The sequence below is a fragment of the Mus musculus genome, chromosome 14, assembly GCF_000001635.26.
Source record: "Mus musculus strain C57BL/6J chromosome 14, GRCm38.p6 C57BL/6J".
NCBI classification, from domain to species: domain Eukaryota; kingdom Metazoa; phylum Chordata; class Mammalia; order Rodentia; family Muridae; genus Mus; species Mus musculus.
Window position 1 is genome coordinate 63067504 of NC_000080.6, and position 10139 is coordinate 63077642.

The 10139-nt window shown below is 49.0% G+C and overlaps 1 long non-coding RNA gene across 3 annotated transcripts; it reads left to right on the forward strand.

Annotated features, from left to right (window-relative positions):
- Positions 1-3313: 3313 nt before the first annotated feature.
- On the forward strand, positions 3314-9872 carry Gm35908. Of its 3 annotated transcripts, none has more exons than XR_001781282.2 (4): positions 3314-3847; positions 4114-4199; positions 8257-8365; positions 8841-9872. It is a non-coding gene; the product is annotated as a predicted gene, 35908 (long non-coding RNA). The 3 variants fall into 3 exon arrangements; XR_874690.2 differs by having other exon boundaries at positions 3314-3411; positions 4066-4199; XR_383489.3 differs by lacking the exons at positions 8257-8365; positions 8841-9872 and adding an exon at positions 4347-5758 and having other exon boundaries at positions 3314-3411; positions 4066-4199.
- Positions 9873-10139: the final 267 nt, after the last annotated feature.

Sequence of the window (10139 nt, forward strand, 5' to 3'; positions counted from 1 at the left end):
CTTACCCATGAAAATAGCTAACAGATACAGTAAAATTGAGGAAATTGAACAGGGTAGGGAAGGAAGGGCTCACAACCTGATGACCCCTCAGGGCTTCTGGTGACCATACCCCCAGTCCTGGTGTCTGGGCTCGACAAGGGATATGGACCCACAAACAGATCCTGGGGTTCCTGGAGACCTCGGGTTCCCAACAGCTTAGAGACACGGCCACCCTGCACCCCCTCCTCTCCTGGCCCCTCCCTGACCTGCCCTTTCTCTGGCCTCCGGGCCTGAGAAGGCCTAGAGAGGCCGTGGGAGTTTGGCTACCATTATCTGGCCCTTATCACCACTAAGTTCAGGCTGACACGGAGCCCTCTCAGTTCAATGACGAGGGGCCCGCCCGAGGTCATGCCTGTCTCCAGAGAGCCGGGGCCCTATCTCAGCGACCTACGGAAACCTTGGCGAGAGCTCAAACTTTCTGACGACAGAGAGGGACCCTGCCCTATCACTGCCCAGACACCCACCCCCACGGCGTCTGGCATGAGCCTGGTGAAGGCTCCACCATTCTTCACTGAAATAGCAACACTGATAACTACAGCAGACAGAAGTACATTGACGAATCTCCATTCAGAAAAGCACTTCTCCCTCCTCCCTCTGCCTTGGTGCTGTCCTCCTGGGATGGACACGACCATACAGGCAGAGTCTGTCCTGACATAGCAACACGAAGATGTTGTGTCCATAGCCCTCGCAGAACCCAGGCTAAAGCACCAGGAAGAAAAAATGCCTTTGATGGCAACCCCCGTGCACCAAGACTTCTGCTGAAAGGATCTTGCCTGGATTGGTGCTGCAAACAATTTGTGGGGTACGCTGGGAAGAGCCCTTGTATATGTACCCCAGCACCCAAAACAGCTTCCCCTTGAAGCAGTTTCATCTCTTTGGGTACAAAGTTATCTTTCCTGTGTCAGGACCATTCTACTGGAAAAGTTACTTATTGAAATTATTTTTCAATTTGAAACCAAGATGAAAACACTTTCCTTCAAAGAGAATTCTGCTTGCTTAATGCCTCTACAGAACCACCTTCAATCCAATTCAAAGCTAAATGCTCCCTGGACTACCCAGACTATGTGATTTCCACCCCTAGGAAACTGGCATACATCTGGTTTAACCTGACTGTAGGGATGACCTGACTGTAGGGATATAGCCCTTCAGGATTCCTGCGCAGTGTGGGGACATTTTTCTATTCTGTTTTTTGGTTGATTTGGGCTCGGGTTTATTTCTGTCTCCCATTCTCTGTGAGGCTCTCAAAACGAAATCCAATTGGCTAGGCATGACAAATGTCCTCCAGGCAAAAGTGGCTTCTAGATTCTATTAATATCTTTAGGGACCTGTTGAGACCTGGGTTCAGTCCTGATTTGGTTCATATTTATAATGACTGTTATCAAATACTTGAGAGAATGTTCTTGGTTTAAAATTTGTTCTCCCAACACGGTGACTGTTAGAGAAGGGGAGGGGGTCTCTGAAGACTCGACAAGGGAGGGGTGTCCTTATGAGTCGTTGTGTGTGAGGAGGGGGTTCCTTTGGGGGATGATGGAATGTGGCTCAGCTCCCATTTGGCTTTGGTAGAGTGGCTTTCCTGTGCTTGCCATGTAGCCCTCAAATCTTATCTTGTCAAAGCCATCAAGGGACAGTCTGACAGCAAGACCAAAGTCAGATTCCTGTGGTCTAATCACAGAAGTGACATCCCTCTTGTGGCAGTTACTAAATTAACCAGAAGCTAGCTACCAAGGGAATTCATGGGGTGGGGAATACCAGACAGCTGGGACCCCCAGAGACCCCCAAAACTGCTGGCATGTCCATCCTGGATGTCAACCTAGACTTGGAAGTGTTCTATGGGACACCTCCTCTCTGCCTAGAAGACACTTCATTTCAAAGCCTGTGCAAGAGTCTTGACTATCTTGCTCAATCGTTGATTTACCTTCAGCAAATCGTTTCCCTGAACCTTCGTATTCTGGCCTTTAAACTGGAATAATAAACCATGCCCCAACCCCGCAAAATGTTCACGCACATCACACACAGCCTTACACTATACAGTGTTGAAATATTTATAGATTGCTTGGCAAAATCCTAGTTTTTCCAGCCTCTGGATGTGCCTTGACCATCCTGAGTCTTAATCCTGCCTGAGGGTCTCCTTGAGCTCCACACTCTCCAGTAGCCTGGTACCTATGGAAGCCAGAAAGGGGCACTGAATTTCCTTAAACTGGGATTACAGACAGCTGTGAGCCATCACGTGAGTGCAGAGACTTGAACTCAAGCGTCTGGAAGAGCAGCCAGTGCTCTTAACTCTGAGCCACATGGAGTTGCTGGAGTCTCAGGTAAAGGTCTTATGACCCTCCTCCACAGGTTGAATCAGGAGGGTCTCTTGTGAGTAACCACAGCTCCTCTGATTAAGATAGTAATAGCTGATGTGCTGATGTGCTCGAAGCACAGCGTTCCACAACAGTGATGCAGCCACAACATCACAGAGGAGTCAGACTAGCATTCACAGAGAGATCCAGCAGCAGACAGTGGTGACAGCCACCAACGCCATCATCACCTTTTCCAGTCGCCCTCTGACTTTGGTGAAGGTGTTTCAAAAGCAGGAGGCTTTAGCCTCTGAGCTAGGAGGAGACATGACTTAACCTCCGGCCACGCAGAGGCCACACACATCGTTTGGGGGAACTGGTTGACACACAGCCCTGTGCCGCACAGTAGAGGAAGCTATGCACAGGTAAGACGCCCAGAGAGAGTATGACAGAGCCCTGGCTAAGAAGGAATGGCCCTGGCCCAGCCATGATCTAGAGTCACCTACCTGATCCTTCATCTTTGATGGGCATTTCTCCCTTTCCCTGCCTCCCTCACCAGTAAACCAATTTGTAGTCCTAGTGAGTGGCAAATTTGAAAGTGGGTTTCCTAAAGCATTTTCCAAACTTGGATTGAGTCTCTCCTTGCCCACCAAAGCAAATAACACAAAACTGTCCTTGGCTCCCAGAGTCTATCTGGGAAACGCTGCTTAAATCTAAATCCTGCCCCACGGTAATCCTGGTGGTTGTCTTTTCCTGTATAGAAAAGTGTCCCTCTCCTCCTGGATGCCTGCTAGGATATACTAAGTATCCAGGGAGCTTCTAATTCACATCTTTCTGATCGATCTGTTAAAACAACCATTGGCTACCTGCTTTGCACCTATGCGTGCCATCCTGTGCTGGGCAATGGAAATGTGGCCTCTGCCACCAAGGGAGGAAAGTCAGCTCACTAGCCAGCCGGAGTTCCCAGGGCAACAAAACTCAAAACAAGAAACTGCGAGGTCTGTAGAAATCAGGTCAGGCTGCCGTACCTACCTCCCTGCAGGCATCCCAGGGAAGGAGACACCTAGGCTGAGTCCCAAATGTAACACAGGTAATGATATGGCTGTAGAGAGAAGAGTGGGCATGAGAGAAGAGCCGCCCATGCAAACGGAGGTGGGAAAGAATTGAGCTGTCTTTGTAATTGTGACAGAGAAGCGGTTAGTATCGATTATCACCGAGAGAAAACCTAGAATCACCAGGGAGACACACCTTGAGTGTGCCTATGAGGAAGCTTCTAGATTGGGTTAACTGAGGAGAGAAGACCACACACACACACACACACACACACACACACACACACACACACACACACACTACAGAAGCTCCACTGCATGGGTCGGAATGCCCAGGACATAAAAAGGCAAAAAAACAATGAGCAGAGCATTCGCATTCATCGCTCTTGGCTTCCTGACGGCGCTAAGCCACCAACTACTTTAAGCTCCTATTGCCATTGCCTTCTTCACCACTAAGAACCAACCTCTTAAATGGTGAGCTGAAATAAGCCCTTCTCTCCTCCCTCCCTCCCTCCCTCCCTTCCTTCCTTCTTCCCTACCTTTTTTTTTCCTCCCTCCCTCCCTCCCTCCCTCCCTCCCTTCCTTCCTTCCTTCCTTCCTTCCTTCCTTCCTCCCTCCCTCCCTCCCTCCCTTCCTTTCTTCCTTCTTCCCTCCCTTTTTTTCTTCCTTCCTTCCATCCTTCCTTCCTAAAGTTATTTCCTCCCGTGCTCATCTGGTGCACTGAGAATGGACTAATGCAGGGACCACAGCAGCACCAGCTCCGGGTTATCAGCAGCAGCACAAGGACCAAGCCCAGAAGCCACGAACCCCTCCTGCTCTGCATCAGGTGAGAACCCATGCGGATTCTCTGAATGCTTTCTCCAGGACTCTTTTTCAGAGTGGTTTTTCCTCTTACCTCTGTAAATCCCACCTTCCCCTCCATTGACCCCTGAATCATCTGTTCCTCAGACTTGTGCTCACTGCTTTTCTCCAGCCCCATCCCTACAGCCAGCTATGTGACTGCCTGCCTGGGTGCAGAGTCTGTGGCCACATCCCTACCGGGTGCCTCTGAGGAACTCCCAGGCCAATGGCCATGCAGGCAGCCTCCTGGGAAGACTTGGATTTCGGAGGGTGCAGAAGGAGAGGGCAGATGGAAACAGAAAGTTAGAGGTGATTAAAGGTAAAAGTGATGACTTTGGGCAAGTCCTGGGCTGCTGAACAGTAGCGGTGCCAGGTCATCTGGTTCAGAGCGGAGCTGACCCAGAAACACCACTCATCACACAATCACAGGAATACGTTTCCGTGTTCTTCTGTGAGCGGTTCATCAGGGAGGCTGGTCCTTCGTTCATTCAGTAAGGACTTTAGTAAGGGGCTGTTGCTGTATGTTTTGTAGTCTGTCCTGTCCCCCGGGGTTTATGTTTCCTGAATATTCCAGGTGTGCTGCTGCATCTGGTATTTGTTTTTTTGTTTTGTTTGTTTTTGCTTCTCCTCTTCCTGGAGTTATATCCCTGCAGATGTCCACTCCTCTCCATTCATCATGTCACCTGCTAAACAATGTTTTATATCATCACCCTATTTAGAATTATAGAGCTCCTCCAAGCTCACCCCACCCTACTTGCTTTCAAAATTCCTTCCCCTGACTTCCTAGACCTGCCCTGTGAGCTTAGAGCCCAGTTCACTGCTGGTCCTGAGAAGAGCCTAATGCACACCCTCACACAGATGGGGGATTTTACACTTTGTTCATGGATACACTCTTCGGTTATTTACACTCATAATAGGATCTGGCATACATTGGTGCTTATCAAATGCCTGGAGAAGGAATGATGGATTTGATAGTTTCCAGGTCCCAGGAGAGAAACCAGGAGAGGGGAAGATGTGTCTGCATAAAGTTTCATTGTTCTAGAGAACTCTGACAGGAAGGCCATACGGTGAGTGAGGTACAACTCCTTTGGAATGGGCAAAGCCCATCAAGGACACTCTAACTAAGATCTACTTCCTGAAAGGCAGTGAGGAAGATGTGCTGGAGTTCTGCAGTCCCATGCCTAAAGCTCACATCAGTGCATCTACACAGCCATATCCATGGTGACCCAACTTCAACCAGTCCCCTCAGCCCCCTTCTTTGTCCCCCCTCAGCTTTGCCTACCTTGTCTTGGCAAAGAATCCTGCTGGGTGAGTTTAACAACAATCCCTGTATTTTGATATCCACCCCACTCCATATGTGATTAAGTTCCCTGTTCCTTGTTCTTTCTAAGTCTTTGGCTTGCCTTCAGCCAGAACCCCATGCCCCTCAGGTTCTTTATTAATGTTCAATCCATTGGCTCCCTAATCCTGTCCTTGGCTATAAATGCTCCCCTTTGGCCTTGTTGCAATTGGAGTTGAGCTCCAATAGTCATAGCTCACGGAGCTAGTCTTAAACTGTTTTCTGAGGTTTAGGCAATTGTCAGAACAATTTCCCTTTAACAGGAATCTAAAACTCAATTAGACAGGATCTATTACCTCAGAGTTCCAATCAGTAGGAATTCATATGCATGAGTCAATAAGCAAATACCAGACCACAAGGAGCATGGTAAAAGCATGTTGTGGTTTGGTCTGTCGCTATGTATTGTAATGCTAAATTCTGTACCTGAAGGTCTAGGCCGATGAGTGAATTGTCATGTTTACAAGATTTTGTTATGCAAACCTTGTTCCTTGATTTAAAACTATTAGTTCCTTGATTTAAAACTCTAATCCTGCAAATAATTGGCTATAGCCAATTATTTGCAGGATTAGAGGTAGGTAGGTTTTAAGTTACCTGATTGGGAGTGAAGAAGAGAGAGACCAGGAGGAGAAGGAGGAGAGAGAAGACGCCTCCATGAGGGGAGATGGACTGTGAGCACGTGGCCAGGAGAAACAGCAAGTGTCTGGGGTACACTGCTGGGGAGGCAGCCAGGCCAGCAGTTAGAAGAGTAGATTAGGGGTGATCCCAGTAATTGCCAAAGCCAAACAAAACAACCACAGTCTGAGTCTCATTCATTTGTAAGCTAGATGGGGATAAGCTTAAATTGCTTCTACTACAACGAAATGTTGTCCAACTGCCCACTGAATAGTTACCTTTATCCTCTGAGGTTAGTGCTGCCCTCACCCTGGGCCAGATGGCCCATTTTCTGCAGTGGGCATCAATGCAGGGACTCACAACTGATCGACATACAGAGAAGTGACCTGAGTACTCAGCCTCTGTGTCAGTCCACCCCAGCTCCCTCCGGGAACACTGTGAGAGAGGAGGCAGAGGGAATGTCGGAGCTGAAGGGCTGGAATGAAGTCTGTGGAATTCTGTCTTCCGGGTGTGAACATCACACTCTCAAAGTTACTGTAGCTATGGTCACCTGTACCAGGTCAGGGCAACACTCCAGCAGGCAGTGCTTGCTGGATTGACGGGGGGGGGGGGGGGGGGGGATTGGAGGGGATATGTGGGATATGAACATGGAGTCAGAGGTGAGAATGATCTAAATAAATTGCATGCATGTATGAAATTGTCAAAGAATTTTTTTTAAAGTGTTTTCTCAGCAAAAAAGCATGGGCAGTCCCTTCAGCCTGTGAGAGCCAGAGTCCTGCAGGGAAGAGTAATGTGGGCTAGACTTGAAGAACACATAAGGACTCGTGCTTCTAGAAGCTCAGTGATTAGAGGTAGAAAACAACTGTCTTCAAAGATAATCAACATATAGGATCCTTGACATCTAGAGCAACTAACTCTTATCTCCCTTTTTCATGTGTGTGTGTGTGTGTGTGTCTGTGTGTGTGTGTATGTGTATGTCTGTGGTTATGTCTGTGTAGGTCTCTCTTTCTCTCTCTTCTCTCTCTCTCTCTCTCTCTCTCTCTCTCTCTCTCTCTCTGTGTGTGTGTGTGTGTGTGTGTGTGTGTGTGTATGTGTGTGTGTGTGTATGTGGTTATGTTTGTGTAGGTGTGTGTGTATTTCATAGGAAGGAGTCTTTATTCTAGACGTATGTATCCATTGAAAATTGAGTAGTCTCCTGGACAGGCACTTTTGGGTGGGTTGTCAGGAACGAGGAGCGATTGCTTCTAAGCCCGGAGTTCTTCCCTTGTGGAGTTAGCAACCGATTCTTACTTTTCCTGCAAGCTCTTTTGTATGGAAGTAGATCCACATCACCTTTACAGTTAGGAGTTGTGGAGGTGATGAGCAGATCTCATCCCCACTGTTTGGTCGGAACCCTTGCTTATCTCCTGTACAAACTAAGACACCCTGTTTGCTCTTCTTCACCCAAGGAAAGCCTGCAAGGGAAACAACTCAGGCTTAGAAGCCATCTCTCCTCCTTTCTGACCACCCACCTAAAAGTGGCCGCCCAGGGGCTGTTTTTGTCCATGGTGTGCCTCGCTGGTGGAGATGAAGGCAGAGGTGTCAGGAAAGTGCCTCGCTGGCACGCCATCACTCCTCGAGTAAACTCTATGAAATCCTCTTGCTTTAGGCCAGGTGTGTGGCTTCACTGACCTCCGCCTGTGGGATCAGTGAGCCCACAGGAGAGCTGACTCCTAATAAACCTGCCTTTATCTATTTTTAATCTGTTCTAATCTGTCGCAGAGGGAGAGAAAGGGTCTATCACTCATCCTTCAGAAGTGCATGTGGGTTTCAGGATGAGTAGCTGATGAAATGTTTCTGGGTCAAAGGCGTATGTGTTCTGCATTGTGAAGATGAGGAACATGGAAGTATTTGGGGGACAGGAGAGTCCTCCTCCGTAGATGCAGGATAGTTTGGGTTAAGATGGAAAGATGAAACTTGGCCTTGGAGTCAAAAGGCAGGAGAGGCTTTGGGTCCCTAATCTACAAGCTCAGCAGGGGCGGGGCTTCAAAGCAGGCCCTGAGTGAGGAGGCTTTGCTTTCAACATGGACTCCCACCCTATCTCTTTCCACAGATGGCAAGATGGTCAGGATAAGCACATGGAATCTAGCCCAAAGTCGTCTGGCCGTGGGTCAGTCTGGGCCTAGAGGACCCAGGAGTCCAGACACCTGGAGTTTGGAGAGGTATAGTTTCCGGAATTGGTGTGTGGGCAGGGGGTGTGGAGTGCAGACAGCAAGGAGGGGCTGATGAAGAAGAATGAGGTGGAGTCGCGGGAGGAGATGAAGGCAGAGGTGTCAGGAAAGTGCAGATGCAGCAGGCACAATCGCGGGTGGAGGAGCAGGTAGCACCGAGCTCAGGTGATGGGCAGGTGGGGGTGGGGTGAGATATGGAAACCAGGCACCTGTGCCGCGGGAATGTGCTGCAGGTCCATACAAACTTAGGGTCATTAGACTATGGTATGAGAGAGTTTCTTAAGTTCCCTATCTACAGACCCCATTCCTTCAGAGACAGGAAAGGAGAAACACCAAAGTCACAGCGGAAAAAGTCAGGGAGGTCTGTATTGGCGTGTTCTAGCAGGAACACTGGCATCCCTGTGAGGAGACTGCTCCTCCTGGATGGATCCTATTCGCTCCAGATAATTGACTGTTCTTCCACCAGGTAAGCCACTTGGTGGCGCTGTGAGCATGAAAAGCGGGCTCTGTAGCCAATAAGCCTTTTGCAAGACTGGAGGTGTGACTTGGAGACTGTCTAAGGGGCAATGTAAAAAGCTCAGCCTACATCCGGACCCCGGCTGGAAACAAATACGGACATAGAGAGGTCCTGCGAGACACCAGGAGGCAGACAAGGCAGGGATGACGACTGTCTGTCTTGTGACCAGGAAACGGGGTTATGAGACCTATTCAGCTTTCTTTGACTCCGCGCTGTTTGGTTAGGAAAGGGCATATGTGTGCAGAGAACAAACAATACAGGGGAAGGGAGTCTACAGAGAGCTGCTGAACTCTAGCTGCCCCCAACAGACCTCCGGTAAAGGAAAAGGAAGACGCGAAAAGTGACCCACAGCTGGGAAACCTACAGGTCAAAACTCGGAGTAGGGCCTGGGGCAGGATGGGGGTGGAGGTGGAGGTGGGAGTGGAACACACCTTAAAATCCCAGCACTAGGAAGGCAGAGGCAGTCTGATCTTCATGAGTTCAAGTCTATCCTAGGCCATAGGGCAAGTTCCAGAACAGCCAGAGCTACACAGAGAAACCCAGTCTTGAAACAAACAAACAAACAAATAACAACAACAACAACAATAAAATAGAGCCTGTTAGGAAGGGCTGAGGACAAGGCCTTGATTGAGCATAGCTGTTCTCCAACTTCTCAGAACCCCGTGCCTGATAACTGTGTCATAGTAGGGTGACAATGAATGACAATAATAGACCATAGGTTTCAAAAAGGTGAGAAACAAGGTTACACAGGGTCTCTCTGTGTAGCCTTGGAACTCACTATGTACACCCAGGCTGGCCTCAAACTCAGAGACTGCTTCCGCCTCCCGAGCTCTGAGATTAGAGGTGTGCACCACCACACCCTGCCTAAGGGCTGGAGTTAGGTCCCTTGCCCAGCACTGAAGAGTTGTCAAGCCCCAGTCAGATGGCTCTCAGCCATCTGCAACTCCAACGCCAGGGGTATCTGATGCCCCCTTCTGGCCTCCTTGGGAACTGCATTCACAGAGCAGCATAAAATATATTTAAAAATTGGTATCTCTGAGAGAGAGAGAGAGATGGAGTTTGGTCGAGTGGGTGGGTAGGTAGCTGGCCAGGGACACCCAGGGAATCTTATCTCCACCTTCCCGGACTGGGGTTACAATCACCACCATCACACTCAGCTTTTCCACTTGAGTCCTGGGGATCAAACTCAAATCTTCATGTCTATGCAACATCCTCACTTCACCTACTGAACTATCTCCGCAGCCCTAG